General features: G+C 38.2%; 1 protein-coding gene across 4 annotated transcripts in view; it reads right to left on the bottom strand.

The window, feature by feature from the left end:
* DMRT1 (doublesex and mab-3 related transcription factor 1) overlaps positions 1-22,253 on the bottom strand; it is a 144,736-nt gene that overhangs the window by 509 nt on the left and 121,974 nt on the right. The gene's annotated exons all lie outside the window — the stretch shown is intronic.

The following is a 22,253-nucleotide window of genomic DNA, read 5'->3' as shown; positions in this document are numbered from 1 at the left end:
AAAGCATCTCCCCACCCCTCTACCCGACCCCCTCCCATCCGCCCATAAATACATAGATTATGTAAACAAGGCGAATAAAACTTGTCAAGCCAGTGATCCATCGGACAAATTTTCACATGCAAAGCTCAATCCTGCATTTCTCCCATTCCATAGGTAATTCTAGTGACCCAACAACAACAAACAAAAAAAGGGAGTGGATTTTCTTTAACAAGATATACACTATTTCTATTTCTTTTCATAATAATTGGTACAAACCTTCTATTTGGGGGCCAGCCTATAAAATGAATGGATGGAAGACACTTTCAAAAATTATAACCAAGTAAATGAGGGGGGAGAGAAGGGGATTAAAAGAATTTAGAAACTTTTTTAAAAATGCAAAATTGTAACATGCCTCTAGAAACTCAAAATTAAATGTGCGGAGTACCAAAGTAATAATATGTTGAAAAATATTTGCAACCTTATAAGCCACAGTAGATACAAAAATCAAGGAAAAGGGTCTCTGACCTTCTTAACCTTAGATGAGTTCAGATCCACCCCCAGAACTCCCTTCCTGCCTGGCGTGAATGTAATTAAGGGGAAGCTGCAGTGGTAATTTCTCTCCTCATTAACTTTCTGATTGGTTTCAGGCTCAGAATTCCACCGGGCAGTAGTTTGTCACCAATTCCAAATGGCCAATCGTTAATACTAATGTTTGTGTAACTAACTGCCAGCATCTGCTACGGCTTCTTGTACTACAATAATGGGGAAAGGGTACATTAGTGCTCCTGTGTTAATTCAGCTTGTGTTCATCAATAGGGAAATCTATGATGTAATTAGCAAAATGCATTGGGGTAGCTGAGTGCTGGAGTCATTTTGTAGTTGACTAAATCATAGCAGAAAGCTATAGTGGGCCCTGACATGTTAACCCATCAATACTCAGGACTGTGTTTTGAATTTTACAATTTAGTAAGTTATATTACCATACTGAGAGGTGCCTCGTTTAACGGAGAACACTATCTACAATCACTATGAGTTTGGAAGAGAGGCTCCAGTGTAATCACATGAAAATAATCAAGAGACAGAACTTCAAAATTAGCCCTTTAGTTACTCTTCCTGTGCCTAGGTCCCAAAGCACTCAAGATCAACCTCGAGGCTGGCCATTTTACAGACATCTGATGTATCTGGTAAAAGAAAAGGAGTATTCTGAAATCTTTTAACCATCAATGTCCCACATTTAACACCAGATCAACTTAGGACATTTCCTGACTTGTGAGTTACAAAACGATTTTATGACCTGAGCCAATTATTTCTGATATTGATGTTATATCTTGCTTTTAATAACTCATATAAAGAAAACAAAGTGCCAGTTTGTTTTTATTATTTTTAAATGGAAACATTTGAAAATGTACATACATAATCACATTAAAAAACAGCTACAAGGACCAGGAAATTTTGAAATTCACAATAAGCAGATCTCACAGCAGGTCCCATTACTGGAGGCCTTACGTCATACCTCACTTAAGTGCTAATAGGGGTGTCAGTTATTATGTAAAATAAAGAGTAACTTTCCAAGTGCATGTATTAATATTTCCAGAAGTGTCTATAAACAAATAAATTCTCCACAAGAGACCTACTCCAAGTTTCTTGAAGACTAGGAAAATATAGCATAAGCTATGGCAGTACCTACACTGCTACAAAATATTCAAATATAGTCCCAGAGTGAGACTGAAGCATGTTCAAGGACCAACCTTCATTAGTTCAGAGGCTCATCTTCAGCAGGCTGGCCACTAAGCAATGAATTCTTGACCATGCCCATGGCACCCCACAACAAAGATCAACCTCAGCCCTCAGTCCCCTGAGGCCCATTTCACTTTTACAGTGACTGCAGTAAAGTAGCAAAAATGGGTACGAGAAGATGCTAAAAATCAATATAAACATTAATTAGGTAAGCGACCTACAGGTGTAAATGTGAGCTATTTCTTCAATGGCCAATTAGTTCATACACAACTGGAAGAATGGAACTGCACCAGCTCTCACAATAAACAAAGCCAGATGTAAGAAGAAGTTTCAGTTAAATAGAACATGGTCAATAAGCTCCCTGAGAGCAAATAAAGGAGTTGGTGTCATCATACACCCAGAGGCTTCAAGAAACAACGGTCTTCTTCCTTCAAATACTTATGCTGCCAAAATGCCACCATGAAGGCGTGCCGTCTGATACAGAGGTAGAGAGACCATACGAAGGATTTTATAATAGCCCCTGTCCCATGTAAACACATATTTTCACACCTTATGCTTCTGATGATAGGCACAAATGTATGATGAAAGTATATTGATTGGAAAACGTGCCTCAAACTTGAGTAAGGAAAGTGGGCAAAGGCTTGTAGAGCATTTAGAAGCTTCCTGCTTGAGCGTTATAAACATCCTTTGCAGAAGAAAGAAGGTATCAGATTACAGTGAGCAATGGGAACATGATACAATGGGAAGAGTGCTAGATTTAAAGTCCTGGGTTCAAATCTTGAATCACTTCACTACAAGAGTTGCAAAAAATGACCAACGGCTCAAAATGAGTCCTTGAAGCTGAAAAGTGAGCAATGATGAGAAGAATTAATTTTCACCATTTCTGGTAGAAGTTTAAACAGGGTAAAACAGGTAGCACAAGGAGGTCCAAAGGGCTCAGAAGCTGCCTTAGCCAGCAAATGTTTGGTCTCCTTGCCAAGTGGTGAGAGCTAAAGGCAACATAGAACAGAGGAAGACCTTATAAAATTACAAAAAGCATAGAGAAAGCTTGATATCAAACGCAAATGAATCCAGTCATCTCAAGAGCATTAACAGCTAAAATTGTTGAGAGGATAAACAGCCAACGGAAAAACCCATGTCAACATTTCTATAATTGTTTTTACCATTTGTGGCAAGAGAAATCATTACATTTAGATTCTAAAGTCTCAGAACTAGACACCCTAAGAAACAAATGGAATTTAGGCAGATATAGTTGGGAAGGGTGTTTGGACATTACCAAATATATGCCACAGAAATCTCTGCTAGAGGTGATATAAAGTATTGATTGACCAATTCCATCTATCCATCCATCCATTTATTCCATAGAAGATAAAAAAAGAATAGGGAAAAAATCATGATGATGTCAGTACCAAGTGGTTTTTAAGTGAACAACTACCACTATATGCTTACTTTATATGAATATAAATAATATACCTTTATATGAATAATCTCAGTGAAAATATGAGGAGTAAATAGGCAGGTTTTCACAAACACTTCTCAACAGCAGACAACCTCTCTATAATCACAGAAGTGATTGAGAGAGATACAAAGAATACAAAAATTCTACAGTGTGGTTTGTGGATCACAACAAAGATTTGACTCAGGAAATTCAGTCTGAAAGGCCCCTGAAAATCTCTCCTGAACATTTTAAGATCATGGAAAATTCTCTGATAAATGTAATCATAAGGATAACTCTGTTTAATAACCTTTGGATTATTAACACTATGAGAGGCAGATATACGCTCTCCAAGGTGTTCACTGCTGTCATGGTACGTCTTGAACAAAGCCCAAATGATAAAGGGATTTCCTTTGGATGGTAAGGTCCTGGAGATGCTCTTGTGTGAAAATGAATGAATGAAAAAGCATTTATTAAGCTCCAGGCATTACTACTGAGAATGTAAACACCAATAAGAAAGACAGTCCCTGCCCCCAAGGACTTGTACTTAAATAGGGGGAAATCATCCTGATTGCCTCAGAACTTTATAAAACTTCCTTAAGGAGATACATGAAGATTTAAGAGATAAGCCTAACAATACATACAGGAAAAAAATGGTGAATATAAAAATACCTGTTATTCAGAACACACACAAACACACCTGTACATGTGTGTGTACACATATGTGTGTGTATACATACACACATATTTGGGACAGGCAATACAGACAGTGAAGGAGTTAGACTCAGAGTTCAAAAGGAAGACAAAAAAGCATGCTGGAATGCATTTTGGGAAGATACATAGTGTTTTTCATGATCTCACACTGCTCCTTACCATATGAAAGACATCTTTTCAACACAAATGCTTTTCCAGTGATGTTTTTATAGTTACAGATAATAACACAATACAATTCCTAAGGAATTAGAAGCTGCTGGTCACCCAAAAGACCAATACATAAGCACTACACTAAAGCTGAACTGTGCTCCAGAAGAAGAAATATCACTGAGGTAACAAATGATCAAAAAAGAATGAAGGACAGTCATAGCAAAAGGGAAGGTATTGAGAGCATTAATAAAACATTTTAAAAATACAAAGAATGTGACAAGCAAGTTCAGAAGGGGGAATAAACCAAGAGGATCATTTTGTTGGTACAATGTTAGATTTAAAGTCTAACTTCATTGTTTAATATACTATCCTTTTTTGTTCTTTGTATACTAAAATGTTCGTGTCTGTTTATAATTACTGCTTTCCAGTGGAGGGAGTGTGCATTTGGGGTTAAGTGACTTGCCCAGGGCCACACAGCTAGTAAGTGTATGAGGCTGGATTTGAACTCAAGTACTCCTGACGCCAGAGCTGGTGTTCTATCCCCTGAACCACCTAACTGCCCCAAATATTGCTTTTAAAAATGAAATTAATTCATTTAATTTGAAAAGGGTGAAGGTTAAGAAATAGAAAGCCCAAGGGTTCCTTTGGTACCCATGAAACATGAATATTTAATAGGCCACTAGCAAATTCAGTAAATTCTGTGTGTGTGTGTGTGTGTGTGTGTGTGTGTGTGTGTGTGTGTGTGTGTGTGTTTGTCCTTTGTTCTCCAAGAGGACCATGACATCAGGGAAATGATGACATGGCTTGCAGTTGACTTTGAAGGAGGGCTGTGCAAGGTCACCAGCCTCACTTTCTCCTCTAGAGCCATCTGGGTCCAGCGGCCTGATATTCACCACGACAAGTGGAGATGACCCAGGATGCATTGGAAGACTCTGGCCCTTTCAGGCTAAGGTCTTTTCAGGTTCTCACTTCCAGTGAGGTGGGTGTCCATTCAGTGAATAGGCCTCTTTACGAAGTGAATTTTGGGGAGGCAATTGGGGTTAAGTGACTTGCCCAGGATCACACAGCTACAAATTGTCAAGTACCTGAGGCTGGATTTGAACTCACATCCTCCTGACTCCAGGGCCAGTGCTCTATCCAACTATGCCACCTAGCTGCCCCAAATTCTTTATGGAGTTCCTCAAACAAGACATTTCATCTTTTATCTCTGTGCCTTTTGCACTGACAACTTCCCAGGTGTAAAATGCTCTCCTCTCCCTTCCCAATTCTTGCTGGGTTTTTCCCCTGGCTTCTTTGGAGATTCTGCTCAAAGCCCACCTTCTCAATGGGGTTCAACTAAGTTCTTTACATGTTGTCTCTCCCATTAGAATGTACTCTCCCTGAAAACAGTGACTATCCTCCCCCCACCCCATGCACTTCTTTGTATTGTTTACATACTAAACAATAAATTCCTGTTGACTAACTGGAAATGAATAAACCATGAATCACAATCTTAGAGGATGGAGAAGGTATACACAGGTTCTCACCAATGAAAGTCAATCTCATCTGGGGGGAAGGAGGGAGGAGATGGAGGGAGAGAAAATTTGGAACCCCAAAACCTGTGGAACTGAATGTTGTAAACTAAAAACAAAAAAAAATTTAAAAATTTTAAAAAGAAAAAAGAAAAAGCAAACAACAAAAAAGTCAACCTCATCAATGAAGATCACAGATATACTCAATGAATTGCATAAACAATTTATATTCCAAATTCAATAGAATTTGAATTCATTGGAAAATCCTGTTTACATACCAGCCAAGACAAACTACCCTGAAATACAGCCAACTATATAAAAGTTAAACCCTGATATAAAAGTTATTCTTTTTTCATAATATTGGCATTAGAGACAGAATAAACCAAAATCTACCACACTACAGTGAAAAAAACAATTAGAGGATTTTCTGATTATGTCAACATTTCCAGTCCTTTTCTGGAAAGAGCCTGGTAAACCAATGACTGTGCCAGATAGATACTCCTGAATATCACTGAAAAAAAGTCTGTTTTCTTCATGCTTTTCTGGATTTTGAAACAGTCTGATGTTGATTAAGTCTGGCAAATAGGAACCTACCTAAAGGGCTAACAAGTAGTTGGAGGGGGGGGGGGGGGGGGCCAAGATGGCGGCTGGAAAGCAGGGACTTGCTTAAGCTCCCTGCTAAGTTCCTCCAAACACCTATAAAAATGCCTCTGAAAAAATTCTAGAGCTGCAGAACCCATGAAATAGCAGAGGGAAGCAGGGCTCCAGCCCAGGACAACCTGGATGGTCACAAGGTAAGGTCTATCCCACGGAGCTGGGAGCACAGTAGAGCAGAGGCCAGCATTAGCCGCGCCCGGATCAACCAGACCTGGAGCTGGGAGAAAAAGGCCCTAGCACCCTGAATCAGGGAGCTATGGCAGTTACCAGACTTCTCAACCCACAAACACCAAAAACAACAGAGAAGGTTAGTGGGAAAAACTGCTGGGACAGAGAGAAAGGAGTTCGCAGTTTGGCCACAGCCCCAGGGGCTGCAGAGGTGGTGCTGCTCTGAGGCTGCTTCCAGAGCTACAGCTGCAGTTGCCTCTGGCCCCAGGCTCACCTGGTGGGAGGAATTAAGCGGTGGATTAGAGCAGAGTGCAAAGCCTGCTTTGCCCTGCCTGGATCTGGGCCGCAACCCTGGTTGACGGTTCTTGGGGGAGAATGAGCATTGGTGTGGCAGAGCTTGCTGTGTAGAAATAGCTCTGAAAACAGCAGTGCAGCCCCTCAAGCTTGGGACAAAGTACTCTCTACAAGCAGTAGAAAACTCAAGGGTCAAGTAGCTGGCTGGGAACATGAACAGGCAGTGAAAAGGGACTTAGATTCAGACTCAGACTCTGGAATCTTTCTTTGGTGACAAAGAAGACCAAAACACACAGCCAGAAGAAGTCAGCAAAGTCAAAGAGCCTACATCAAAAGCCTCCAAGAAATATATGAATTGGGCTCAGGCCATGGAAGAGCTCAAAAAGGATGTGGAAAAGCAAGTTAGAGAGGTAGAGGAAAAATTGGGAACAGAAATGATAGTGACGTAAGAAAACCATGAAAAACAAGTCAATGACTTGCTAAAGGAGAACCAAAAAAATACTGAAAAAAATACTGAAGAAAACAACACCTTAAAAAATAGACTAACTCAAATGGCAAAAGAGCTCCAAAAAGCCAACGAGGAGAAGAATGCCTTGAAAGGCAGAATTAGCCAAATGGAAAAGGAGGTCCAAAAGACCACTGAAGAAAATACTACCTTAAAAATTAGATTGGAGCAAGTGGAAGCTAGTGACTTGATGAGAAATCAAGAGATTATAAAACAGAACCAAAGGAATGAAAAAGTGGAAGACAATGTGAAACATCTCATTGGAAAAACCACTGACCTGGAAAATAGATCCAGGAGAGATCATTTAAAATTTTTTGGACTACCTGAAAGCCATGATCAAAAAAAGAGCCTAGATTTCATCTTTCAAGAAATTATCAAGGAGAACTGCCCTGATATTCTAGAGCCAGAGGGTAAAATAGAAGTTGAAAGAATCCACTGATTGCCTCTTGAAAAAGATCCCATAAAGAAAACTCCTAGGAATATTGTTGCCAAATTCTAGAGTTCCCAGATCCAGGAGAAAATATTGTAAGCAACCAGAAAGAAATCATTTGAGTATTGTGGAAACACAATCAGTATAACACAAGATCTAGCAGTTTCTACATTAAGGGATCAAAGGGCTTGGAATATGATATTCTGGAGGTCAATGGAGCTAGGATTAAGACCAAGAATCACCTACAGCAAAACTGAGTATCATGCTCCAAGGCAAAATATGGTTTTTCAATAAAATAGAGGACTTTCAAGCTTTCTCAGTGAAAAGACCAGAGCTGAATAGAAAATGTGACTTTCAAACACAAGAATCAAGAGAAGCATGAAAAGGTAAACAAGAAAGAGAAATCATAAGGGACTTACTAAAGTTGAACTGTTTTGTTTACATTCCTACATGGAAAGATGATGTGTGTAATTCATGAGACGTTAGTATTAGGATAGCTGAAGGGAATATACATACATACATACATACATATATATCTATATATATACATATATATATATATGAGAGAGACAGAGAGAGACAGAGGGCACAGGATGAGTTGAATATGAAGGGATGATATCTAAAAAAATAAAATAAAATTAAGGGTTGAGAGAGGGAGAAAGGGAGAGATAGAATGGGCTAAATTATCTCACATAAAAGTGGCAAGAAAAAGCCGTTCATTGGAAGGGAAGAGGGAGCAGGTGAGGAGGAATGAGTGACGCTTGCTCTCATCAGATTTGTCTGGAGGAGGGAATAACATACACACTCAATGGGGTATCTTACCCCACAGGAAAGGAGGAAGGGGATAAAAAAGGGGGGATGAAAGAAGGGAGGGCATATAGGGGGAGTAGGTAATCAAAAGCAAACACTTTTGAGAAGGGACAGGGTCAAGGGAGAAAACTGAATAAAGGGGGACTGGATAGGAGGGAGCAAAATATAGTTGAGTCTTTCACAACATGAATATTGTAGAAGGGTTATGATACATGTGTGACCTATGTTGAATTGCTTGCCTTCTTAGTGAGAGTGAGTGGGGAGGGAAGAGGGGAGAGAATTTGGATCTCAAAGTTTTCAAAGCAGATGGTCAAAAAAAGAGTTGTTTTTGCATGCAACTGGGAAATGGGATGTACACACACTGGGGCATAGAAATCTATCTTGCCCTACTTTAAGAAAGTAAGGGGAAAGGGGATGGGTGGGGAGTGGGGTGACAGAAGGGAGGGCTGACTGGGGAATGGGGCCCTAAGAATATATCCCATCTTGGAGTGGGGGGGGGGGGTAGAAATGGGGAGAAAATTTGTAATTCAAAATCTCAGTGATTAATTCATGTTTTATGCCTTCTTTCCCCATATTCCATCCTGACTGTCTATACTCTTTAAATACTAGAGAACTGATTAATAATTTTCAAAATTTCAATATTCCAAAATTTTTAAAATTAAATATTGATTATTGCTTAAATAATAAAAAGGCAGTAGTTCCTAACTTCTTTAAAATTAATTTTTTTGTTGCATTTTAAGTTCTGAACCATCTCCCATTTAGAAGACTACCATCTGACACAGATATATAGAGATGGATAGATAGATAGAATGATGCATGGATATAAAACAGGTATAATCTCTATGTGTATACTAGTGCACAGGTGTATGTGTGTGACGTATGTATGTATATGTAAAACCATGCTATGCATACTTTTAATGGTTTCTAACTTTCAATGGACTCTTAAAACATTTAGTAAACTTGGGGTAGAGATTAGTGGGGAAAGAAGAAAAAAATCTGGTAGAGACTGTGATCAAAATTGCAAAACCAGGCTCCTTTTGGTTTTAATTTGTCTTAGAAGTATTTTCTTATTGAGACACGAAATGTTCTATTAACTGATGCCTGCAACAGAAAAACACAACCTGTACAAAGCAGAAAGGCCGAAAGTGTTCTCACAACATACAACTGTGCCAAAGAAGGAACAATGGTTGGCACATAGAATATGCCTGTCAACTTCTACCAATGTGACTCGATAATTTTTTAACACTTCTCCATTCAAAATAACCGTATTTGCAATTTAAATACTTGTTATCTTTAAGACTGTTCAATGTTCAAGACACACAAGCCTTGTTCCTTGATCATAAATACCACCTGAGATCATAAGGTTCAGAGGAGGGTGGAGAGCCCCTCTGTTTAACTCCACTTTTTAGATACACCTCCACCCCACCCTCACCCTCACCCCCGAGCAGAAAAGGTGTTTGATAAATCCTGGCATGGATGGTGGATGGTCTGTAATTCTTTCAATTTTGTTGAGGTTTTTTGGTTGTTTTTTTCAGCCGTGCCTGACTTTGTGACTCTGTTTGCGATTTTCTTGACAAAAGTAATAGAACTGTTTTTCTATCTTTTTCTCCAGCTCATTTTACAGATGAGGAAACTGAGGCAAACAGGGTTAAGTGGCTTGTCTAGGGCCATGTAGTTAGTGTGGGGGGCCAGATGTGAACTCTTGACTCCAGGCCCAGCCCTCTATCCACTTCACCACCTAGGTGCCCTATATTCCTTCCAAAGAAAATTTTCCTTTTTAAAAGTACTCAGATCTTTACCTGTTTATTTCTGATGGTTTTGGCAACTCTAAACTACATAGGAAAAATATCAAATTATAAAAGGATCATGTTCTGGAGTCAGAAAACCTAGAATCAAATTCTATACATGATACTTACCTACTCAGCATTAGGAAAGTCATTTAAAATCCCTTAACCATTTGTAAAATGAGATGACAGGATAGCCTCTAAAGCTTCTTTCATTCTTAGATCTGTGATTCTGTGATCTCTAAGACCTTTTGTTGAAGGTAATAACTGACATTTATGGTTAAATAGACTAGGTGGTGACCGAGCAGAGATTTGAACCCAGGGCCTCTAACTCCAAATCCAAAATGCATGTTCTTCTGAACCCTGCCTGGATCTAAACGTTTATTTCCTTATTCATTCATTTACTTACTTATTTCCTTATTCACTGGTGAGCTTCAACCTTTACAAATGAATGGCAACCTTACAAATGCTAGAAGAAAGTGATAAATATGCACCTGAGTTATCAGGTGCCATTTCAGGACAGAAATTTTAAATTATTTTTATGTCATGGATCCTTCCCTCTTTGGCAATCTGGACCTATGGACCACTTAAAATTACAATTATATTTGAAATACAGCTATCAAAATACGTATTTTTTAATTCACAGCCCCCTCAAAATCTATCCATGGACCTCATATTAAAAAGAACCCCTATTTTAAGAAAATACTTCAGAGTAGGGCTGTCTTCTGCCACTCCAAAGAACTCTGACTTTTAACTTGAATGATCCACTAGAAAATCAATGTACTGGAAAAAAATCAGAGTGAGATGAGAGAAAACAAGGATGTTTATGCTTGAAAAGCCCATTTTCTTTGCTGTCTACATTTTTAAAACTATTAAATTCTCACTAAAAAGCCATTTAAAAATATAAATGTAAGTGATATGTTTTGTTTTTTTTTAAACTCACTTGCGCAGAAGAACAATCACGCCAGCCTCTCTGGTTTTCTGGTGCTTGCAGGAGTAAAAGTATTGAAATTGTTTTTTTTTTTTTTTTAAAAACTCCTATATGACAAGTCTTCCTCCCTATGATTTTGTTTCCAAACACTGGTTATCGTGAGGAGGAAGAATTGTCAATCCCGCTTAGTACGTACTCACTTTACTCCTTAACAACAGAAAACTTTTTTCTACCGTGAGATTCCTGGCCTTCTCACTAACATTTAAAGTAATTGGGATTATTTTAGATGTCCACAGTTTGGCAAGTTTTGTGTGTAGCACTTTCAAACAGCATTAATTCTTGGCACTCAGAACAAGGGATAAAAGGTAAAGATATGAATGGAGATCTTTATTTAACCTGATCTATCATGGATTAGCTCATTCTTTTCCAGTTCATGCCTGTACTCAAGTTAATAGGGAGGCTGGATTGTAACTGATGTAATTAGAAACCATGGCTGGGTGGGGGGGAGAAATCCCCTTATTAGCCTCCACCCTCCTACTATAAATTCACTTTTTCAATAATCTTTGAAACAATTAAAGGTGGCTTCCCCTCCCCCACCCCCACCTCCACCTGCAATTAAAGGGAGGTAGTAGGGGTGGGGACAGGGGGAATTTGGAGGATTAGACTTTCCTTGAAAATACAACTCAAACTGTCAATTTTAAAAGCTAGAATGGACAGGTTCTTTAAAAAGGCCAGTTCTACACCTGGCACATTAGAATCGGGGTAAACTATGGTAAAGGGATGATCTTATTAGAATTCATGTAAACAGAACCATATACAGGATTCTCACTCCTTGATAACATCTTTCTAAACTTGTACTGCTTAAAGAAAACAAACATTTTAAATGCTTGTTGACCTAACATCTAACCATGTGTATACAACTGTAGATTACTGCAAATTTTATTGTTAAAATTTATACATTTTGACAGAAAGAAAAAGTAACACTGAAAGTAATTTTTTTAAATAATGCCTTACAAATAAATAATAACCATTCAAGTATTCCACAAAGAGGTGAATATCAGAAGCCCTCAACTCTATTGAGTTTCTCATGACCTTCAGGTGCTGAGCCAGATTCTGAAAAGCTCTGATGAAGCTTGAAAATAAAAGATTCTGCTTCTGAACGTGGTGATCACATCACAATTTAAATTATCTCTAAGCCTAATCCAGTCAGGGCCACATAGACCATTTACCTGCGCTTCTCCCACTGGGTAAGGGACGATGTTGGAATTACTCACTATTTACTAGTTATATGAACAACCACTGGGAGCCCAAGTTTGCTCACAGATAACAAAATTGGCTTAACACCTAGAGAAACTACATCTTGGGGGACGGCTAGGAGTTTCAAATGAGGTAACATATGTAAACTTTTTTTCTTCGCAAACTTTAAAGCAATATTTAACTATCAGTTGTTATCATCATTATGATAAGGAACTTGATCGTTCCTGCTTGGTTACACTAAGGGGTTTATTTGAAGGAACAAAGCCACCAGAATCACAGAATGTTAGTGTACTAGAGAGACCTTACCTCTACTCCTGTTCAAGAAACTTCAATGGCTCCCCACTGCCTCTAGAATAAAATACCAACCCCTCAGCTGGTCTTCTAAAGGCCTTCACAATTTTGGTCCTAGCCTGCCTTTCCAGGTTTATTGCACATTTACTCTCCATCACAAATTCTTTATGATTTAGCCAAACTGACCCGCTTGTTTTTCTCTGAAATTTTGATGTAATACTGGTCTCTCACCTCTTAGAATCCCTCCCTTCAAGGGTTAGGGCAAATGTCATTTCTTAAGGGACACTATTCTTGATCTCCTTAATTGCTAGTGTCCAATACTTCTCTCTCCTCCTTATGTAGTATATACGAATCTGTCTACAAATAAAAGGTAAACTCCTGGAGAGGAAAGAATATTTTTTTTATTTTCTCTTGGTATCCCCAGGAGCCAAATCTAGTGCCCAGCACATAGCAGGCACTTAATAAATGTTTGTTTGATCAGATTGAACTTTTAAATATCACACTTTTAATTTTACAGGTGAAGGAACTGACTGAAATTCAGAGGAGCTTAGTGATAATAATCACAGCTAATTGGTGGAAGCTTCAGACCAAAATTCAGGTTTCCTGACTCCTAGCCCAGGCTTCTTTCCATTGTATATTCCACTTCCAGCCTCCCTTTTATGTGAAGGTAATGGAGGGTGCAAGTGGGTACAGTTACATAATTATACAGACACTATCCTTTCTTTTTTGAAGGGAGTGAGAAGGATTGATCAAGCAAACTATTCTCTAAACCACAAGTGCCTGAATGGATGAAGGAACAGCAGTAAGGCATTAACTTTCAGACCAAAGTTACCTAGTAAAAAGAGCTTCTCTCCCTGAAAAGTTTACAACCAGTGAACAGATAAGACATACTTGAATTTGCCTCAGATATAATATAAATGTTCTCTAATAACAGTACTCTAAACAGAGACCCCAGGACAGAATGAAGAAATCTTAGAAGCCATCAAATCTGCTACCAACACTCTCTCCATTTTACAGACAAGGAAATAGAGGCTGAAAGAGATTTAAATGATTTGCCCAAGATCACACAGCTAGTAAATGTCTGAGGCAGGATAGGAACTCAGGTTTTTAACCCAGCACAATATCTACTGTACCACCTACCTCACCTGTGTCATCAGAGAAATTTATAAATAGAAAAGGAGGCCCAATTACAAAGAGAGATACATCAGTGGACAGCCTACATTCTCCACTTATAGTTATGTCAAATGATCTAGCAGAAGGCCACCAGCACATTGGCCACACATGTCTGGATTTATAAGAGGACACAGACAACAGTGAAACAGAATGGGCAGATACGGATATGTTGCAATCTTTATCACTAATGGGAATGTTCCCGCTGACAAGGGAACCACTCAGCGAACAACTGCCTTATCTGTAGCATTTAATCATAAACAAAGAAATGGGTAAAACCCAAAGGCCATATTGTCACTGGGTTCTTCGGCCACTCACTGATGATGTCTGGCCTTAGACAAAGTCAAAACCCTACCACTGCACCAAACAGTCCCTTGCTCTGCAGTTTGGTGGAGAATGGAGGACCCTGTTCTTTGTCGTTCCTCCTCTCTCATTTCCCTCCTCCTGTTTTTAGATGCTTGATCAGACAGTCAGTCAAATATTAATTAAGAATTTAATATGTGCCAGAGCAGTTTTGGGAGTAGGCTTTTGCTTTCATCTTTCCCCCAAAGAAGTTATTTTCTTTGGAAAAGGGAGGGTGATTTTTTTCCATTCCTTCAAGTTTTTTTCTTTTCTTTTTTTGGAGGCAATTGGGATTAAGTGACTTTGCCACAGCTAGCAAAGTTTTTTTTTAAATATTATGTACTTTAAAAAATCAACCAACAAAAATATTTCAATATTTAAAGGAAAGAAAAGAGGATTATATATGACACTATAAACTTCTATTCCACTTCGGTTTTTAAAAATGTATTAAATTGAATGACAGTAACAAAACTCCCCTATCTGCATCCTCTTCTTCCTAGTCTATTCCTCATATTTTTAAGATGTTTAATTGATGCTCTTTTCTCTTTTAAAAAAACACCAACAGTACTAATAACCTACTACTGCTAGTCCTCCCTCCCTCACCTTTCCTCCAACATATGTAAAAGCCTTTTCTTGTAACAGACAAGTTTAGTCAGGACAAAATACATTCAAACATTGGCTGTGTCCAAAAGTATTTTCTAACAATTGATACCTCTTTGCTGAGAGATGAAAAGCATTCCTCACATCAGTCTTCTGAACTTACTAATGTTCACTGCATTAAGTCTTTCAAACTTAATAAATACAACTTAATCATTATTAAATCTTTCAAACTTGTTTTATTTGTATCACTGACTACAATGTAGTCATTGTATAAATTGTTCCAGATGTGCTCACTTCATTCTCCATCAGTTAATATAAATCTTCCTAGGTTTCTCCCAATCTGTCCCTTTCATTTTTTCTTACAGCATCTTATAATATCTTATTACATTCACATACCACAATTATATTCCCCCAGTGACAAATACCCATTTTGTTTGCCATTCCTTTCTACAATCAGAAATGCTGGTAATAAACACTTGCCTACAAATTGATCTTTCCTGTCTATCTTTGCCCTCTCTGTACACTGTGCTTGGTAGTCGTGGTCAAAGGTGTGCACAGGTTAGTGACTCTACGGATATAGTTCCAGATTGCTTTCCAAAATGGCTAGGCCAATCAACCATAGGCCCAAGGAGGATGCACTAAGTATGATACCAAGGTTCCCTGTGCTGCCAACAGGATATGGTCACAGGCAACAGCGCCACCCTTAACATGACACCGGCCAGGCTGAGGCAGCACCTTCCTCCTACATGTAAATTCCTGAGCGGCCCATGGAGTGTTGACCTCCAGAGTGTAGACGGAAGAAAACAACGTGAAGAGTGAGCAGTCAACTCATCTAAAGCCATCTCCTCCCACCCCCCGCCCCTGGCTTAGTTTCAGCAATTTTAATGTTCAGGGTAAGGTGACTTTTGGTTTCCTTCATCGTTCATTTATACTCAAAGGCGCAAAGCTAAGATCTGCCCCAAAGTGAAATCGGAGCCTGCTATTTTATGTCTTTTGACCCAACTCATGCTTTGATGCAGCACACAGGACTCAGGTTACACAGACACACTTGAAATCTAGGGCAAGGATCAAGCTCAGTTCTTCCAGGAATATTAACTTTAGATGAACACCACCAGAAGAGCCGTTATACTCAATACTGCCAAAATGGCATTAGTTCCATTAAGGTTTTGTTAGGATAAACTCTAGAAGCTCCTTGAGGACAAGGCCCATTAATGGTTTTTCCCCCTTTGTTTCAGCCATGAGTGTAGGCAACCAACCATTAAGCTGAGAAGGGGCCCAGAGGCTAAATTTTATAGTCCACAGGCTAAAAAATGCTCAATTTCCAGGCCTCCGTTTCTTCACTTGTAAAGTGAGAAGACTGAACTGGGTGATGTAAATTCCTTTGTGGATTCTTTTAAGAATCCATAAGGATCCCTATGATTATAGGAAGCAAATACTATAATTCAGGTGTGAGGCAAGGCAGGAAATGTTTATCAAGCACCCACTACGGGCCTGTCACTGTGCTAAGCACCTTACAAATACTGTATCATTTAACCTTCACAATAATTGCAAGATTTTCCCCCATTTTATTATCTCCATTTTATAGCTGAGGAAACTGAGGCAGACAGATTGAGTGATTTGCCCAGCTAGGAAGTATGTAAGGCTGGATTCAAACTCTAGTCTTCATGATTCCAGAAGCCACCTCACTGCCCCTAGTGTTAAAAGGGGTTAAGAGCAAGTGTTTTGATTATTGTTAATGTTAAAAGATGGAAGTTAATGTTTGGTTCCTTCTTCTGTTTTATGAGCAGAATAATTCTAAAGTTTTCATATTCTTCTCTTTCAAGTTAATAAGTATGACTTTGGAACCCCTTTATATCCCAGGCTTGTTGTGAGCTGTTTTGGCTAATCCTAATAACGTAAACATAATTCAGAACCTCTTTTTAAAACAAAATCGTCTAATTACTTGTCTTGGTGTAGAAGAAAAACACTGGATTTACAGCCAGAGAAACTGGATTTAAAATGCACCTTGGGCACTTACTAGCTGGCCATTTAACCATGGGTGAGCCATGGAATTGCTCTAGGCCTGTTTTCTTATCTGGAAAATAGGGATAAGAAGATCTAGAGTTCCTCCCCTCATAAGGCTTAAATGAGGTAATTCACCTAAAGCACCTTGAAAATTCTAAAGGGTGATATAAATGTCAGTTGTTACTGTTATTAGGGCATGTGGCATAGATGAAACAGCACTATGTGGGGTTTCCTGTCAGAGAATTTGGGTTTCAATGCTGACTCAGCTACTTACAACCTATAAAGCCCTAGGAAAGTCATGAGTTTCCCCCTCTGTAAAATGAGATTAGATTAAATTACCCGTAAGATGTGCCCCAGCTCCAATTCCTGTGAGCTCGGGTTAAGTTCCATCCGACAGTGATTCGCTGCGTAACTCTGGGTAAGATGCTTTGCTTACCTGCTCTAGTCTCAGCGGCCACCTTGGTTTAATTATCTACTGTATAAAAGAGGACAGATAGTCAAACAAGTCCTATCAATGTTATCTTCCCCCAATTAGTTTTCAATCTGTGCACATGTTTTCAACATAACTTGACTTCTTAAACCACAGCTTTACAGAGTGGTTTGTTTCCTCAGAGAGGCAGTGTTGCAATGAAGGTACCTGGATCCTTAATGACTAAAATTAAAGAAAAATCCAAAGCTGAAACTGATGAGCACCTTGTTTAAGCAGAAGGGAAAATGAAAATAATGACTCTTTATATAAAGAGGCAGCTGCACAGAATCTTAAAACTCTTTGTATCAGGGACCTCTTTGGCATTTGGTAAAACCCATAGACCCCTTCTCAGATGAATGATTGGTTTCCTACATTCAAAATTGGCAAAAAAATGCTAAATCTCAGTTAGGAGTTAATGAAAACAAAGATGAGTTTTCTTCCCCCATCCAAGTTCAGAGACTTCTTGAGATCTATCCATGTACCCCAGACCACAAACCCCAAGTCTAGACTCTCAGGTCCAATGATGTAAGTCTCCTGTGTCTAACTCCCCCTTTAGATAGAAATACATCCCATTGAATTTGATACATAATTCTATTAATCAGGCAGTGAAGATTTTGTGAAGATTTAGTATTTTAAATCTCATTTTAAAATGTACACCTTTAGCATATTTCTGAGGTTAACCTCATTTCTAGCAATACTTTCTTCATTTAAAGACATAATTCTGTCCACCTTAGTAAATGTAAATATAATACAAATATAAAAAGCTACTTTTTAAATGACTCTCATATAATTTGCCACTTACAATTTAAAAGTATAGTGCCCAAAATTCCTATGTTAATGGTCCTTAACTTAATACATAAATCTAACGAAATATTACATTAAAAGTGTTTTGTCCACTTTAAAGGACTATATAAATTTGAACTATTATTATTAGCTATAATTACCAAGACAACTTATTCTCTTTAAAAAGAAAATTATATTTCTGATGCATTCTGCAAGATATAAAACTGTGCCAATTCTTGAAATGGCTAAAGACAACTTTATTTTTTGATTTTCTATTATTTTATCATTTGGTACCAATTAAGTACTTTGATATTTTTTTTATGGCTACTCTGTTAGTGAACAACGCATAAGATGAGCATTTGAATTACATCTTAGGATGAGCCAAACACAACTCACAATAAACATGGGATAGAAAGGGGTTCCAAAGTCTTACTTCCTAAATAGAGGAAGAAGGATATGAAAACTTCAAGATTATTCTGCTCCTAGAAAGAGGAAGGAACCAAACATTAAGAATTCTCCTGATTAAAAGAGAACCCAGATTATTAAGATGAGGACAGAAAATTTCAGGCATTTCTGGACAGGAGAGTACATGCCTACTCCCAATAACATGCGTTCTTTTACCACCTGAATACGACATAGCTACTGCTGATAGACTGAGGAGTTCAGATTACAGGAGCAAGCCTACTCTGTTTTAGAAAGGTTTGTTTTAGGGGTGAATTAAATCAGAAAATAACTGCTCAGATTAGAACCTTTAAGAAGGCATTTCAAACTAGGTACATAAGATCCCAAATGGCTAAACACTTAATGTGTTAAGTGTTTTTAAGTGTTTTTAAAGTATTTAAATCCTTTCCACTAAGTCTCCCAAGACTAGGTTTCTACCATTGCAGAAACTACACAGCACAGTAATAAGGAATTTAAGCAATGCTCTCTTGCCCGCATCATTCCAGGTGTTAATGACATTCCCACATGTTGCCAAAGAGAAGACCTCCAAGTCTTGTTTTGACAGGTATTTCTGTCTGCATTTCCTGTATTTCCTGACCACATGACTCTTTTACCTACAAAACTAAAATCAATCATATAGACTTTCTTTGACTGAGTGATTTTTTTTATGGTCTTGTACATCCTTGGTATTTGTCCCCTTGATCATGTAATTCTCAAAAAATATGCTTCTAATCGTAAGTGAAACCTTGCTCATTTCTAAACAAAACTAGGATAAACTCCCTCAAATCAGACCTCAGAGGTGTTTACACAGGACAAATTATAGTTTTGATTGTTCCTTTTCCTATGTAAACAAAGTAAGGTTAGAGTGTGTTGTTGTTTTGTTTTGTTTTAAGGTTCATTCTTGTATTCTTTCTGGAGATTGCAACTTGGTAGGGAAAAAAGGAAACATACTGACCTGGAAGTTATGATTTGTAAGATGCCCAAAAGGGAGCAAAGCAGGCTCTACGATGTTTGAAAATCTGGCTGAACCAGAGCAGAACCATAGATTTATATCTGCACGGGACCCTCAGATGCCACTGTGTCCAACCCCCTTCATTTTACAGATGAAGCACATTCTACAAATTGAGCCAAAGTCACAAAGCTAGTAAATGTCTAATGTGAGATCTGAACCCAGATCCTCCTGCCTGAGTAGAATGTAGTTTATTTTTGTACCTTCCTACAATGCCAACTATAATGCTCTACTAGTAATGCTAACTGTAAGGATCAAGACTAGAAAGGACACTTTGGAATCCGACCTGCTCCTTTCATAGATGAGGAAATTTCATTCAGTACATCTTCACGGCCTGCTTGCCCCAGAGTCCTCATAAAAAAATCAGTTTGAAAATACAAGGAAAAGAACAATCTAAGGGACAGCAAACAGCAAGGTTCCTATGAAGAACAAGTGCACCCCAAAGCCTGAATGTTTGTTGTACTGAAATGAATTAGTCCTGTGTGCCTCATTCAAGATCTTGTCATATTAATGCCATCAGGGAAACGTTAGTAGATAGACGTACTACTTCGAAGACAAAACTTTAAGAGGGAAGGACCTGATAGATATATCTTCGCTTGAATAAGGTTTTTTATTTAACCCTCCCAAAATTCATACTCTTCCCAACAGATACATACACAAATGTAGCACTGCCATCCCCAAGAAAATGTAATACAGACCACAAAAGGAAGAGGTCACAAGACTAACTGGCTTACTATCCACAAGAAGTTATCAATAGATCATTAACAATCTGGCCTTCGCTTCAGACGTTATTCCTGATCCCAATACCCTTTAAATATTCTTCAATGATCAGGTGAATAGAAAGCTTGTGCATTAATTCTGTAAATGACACCAGTATCAGGAATTCAAGGTAGGATTAACAAAGTGAAAGAAGATGTGGTATTCAAAGTGACCTTGGGAAAATGAGGCAGTAATCAGAAACAAACCAAGTACAGTTTTAGAAAAGGGGACACAGTCACAAATACAAAGCCCAGAAGGACTGGCTGGATGTAAAGACAACAGAAAAAACAAGGACTTACTACGTGCATTGCAGATGATGAGTCTATAGTGTACGGCTGTGTAGTTAAGAAAGCAAGTATGATGATAACAGGAGACATGAACAGGCTCCCATAGCCTGCAGGAACCATGAACCATGAAGTAAAAGTATCCCACATTCTAATAGGGGAAGACAACAAATACACAAGGGGAAATGGAAGGAAGGGCATAGTTTGGAAATGACCAAGAGTCCTGGTTCTTAGGAAGAAAATGCAAAAAGCTCACCTATCAGACCCTTCTTCCCTGCAAAATCATTCTTCATCTCCATTTTTAAAAAGAAGGGCAGAAAATGTTCACAAAAGTATAAAGTGAAACAACTCCAAAAGACAATCAAAGGACAATCGGGGTTAAGTGACTCTAGTAAGTTTCAAGTTATCTGAGGTCAAATTTGAACTCAGGTTCTCCTGACTCCAGGGCAGGTGCTCTATCCACGGCACCACTTAGCTTTACCAAGTGAGTTTAAATTGCAGTATAAGTTACAGACAGAGAATGAGTGAGTCCTAACAACACTTCAGAAATGGGCAACTAAGACAGGAAGTGGAATGTCTTCTTAAAGTCCCTGAAATACTAGATTTCAACACATTTTAAGCGCTTTCTAAGTAGAAAGATGGACTTCAGTGTGTTCAGTGTGTTCAGGTTCTAAATCTGCAGACAAGGAGATTATCAAGCCCAAATGCAAAGAGCGCCAAGGAGTTGGCAATTTGTCTGGATCAACCTGATTCCCCCTAAATTTCACTTTTATTTCACTATAGCAGCTTATAAGAGCTCCTTGCTTACACCAACACTGATACTAATTAATCAAAGGACAATTTAAAGTATCTACTATACTCTAGGAATACACACACACACACACACACACACACACACACTAGATTGTGGTGATACAAACATGAAGAATGAAACAAATCCTATTCTCAAAGAGCAAGTTTTCATTCTATTCAACGAAACAATGAGCACAGTGAGGCACACTGGTTAAGATGCTGGACTTGTGGGTTAGCAGCCCCATGATCAGTTGTTCACCAGTAAAATAAGAAGGTTGGGCTCATGTCCTTGGAGGTTTAAATCTGTGATCTGTTGCAGATACAGAAGCATGGACAAAATAAACACAAGAGTGGCTGATGGATGGAATTTGTTAAACCTCTTCTTTATATGGACGCAAATATAATCTTCTTTTTCTTAAACGATAGCATTCAAAATCCAAAGCAAAAGAAAAAGATTTCTTACTCAGTTTTACAATTTTTCTGTGATTGTTGTTTTCTATTTTTCACTGAAAATGCCAAAGCATTTCAGTTATTTTGAGTTAAACTTTTCTAGCCTAACCACCGTCTCTATTAATATTCCTATAGGAAAGTGAATCAATTAATCTGTCGATTCTTAGAGGAAGTTCTGCAAATAATAAAATATCCTTGTCCTCATAAAGTTAGAGAGAGAAAATGAATTTTGAGTAAATAATATACTTAAAAGAATTATTGCTAAACAAACCATTAAAACAAAGGTTCTTAGCCCTTTTGGTGCCACTGGATTCCTAGCAGTTGGTTGAAGCCTATGCATCAATTTTTGGAATTACATCAAAATACAGTTATCAAAAAAAATTTTTAAACAAGTTCATAGTCCCTAAGGGCCCTTGAATTAAAAAAAATTGGGGAACTACCTAGATTATAATCATAGCAAAATATGCCATAATTTTGATTAGACAATCATGTCAAGA

The sequence above is a fragment of the Trichosurus vulpecula genome, chromosome 9 (genome assembly GCF_011100635.1).
Source record: "Trichosurus vulpecula isolate mTriVul1 chromosome 9, mTriVul1.pri, whole genome shotgun sequence".
Taxonomy (NCBI): Eukaryota; Metazoa; Chordata; class Mammalia; order Diprotodontia; family Phalangeridae; genus Trichosurus; species Trichosurus vulpecula.
The sequence above is the reverse complement of the archived record's forward strand: the minus strand, read 5'-3'. Positions and strand labels throughout refer to the sequence as shown.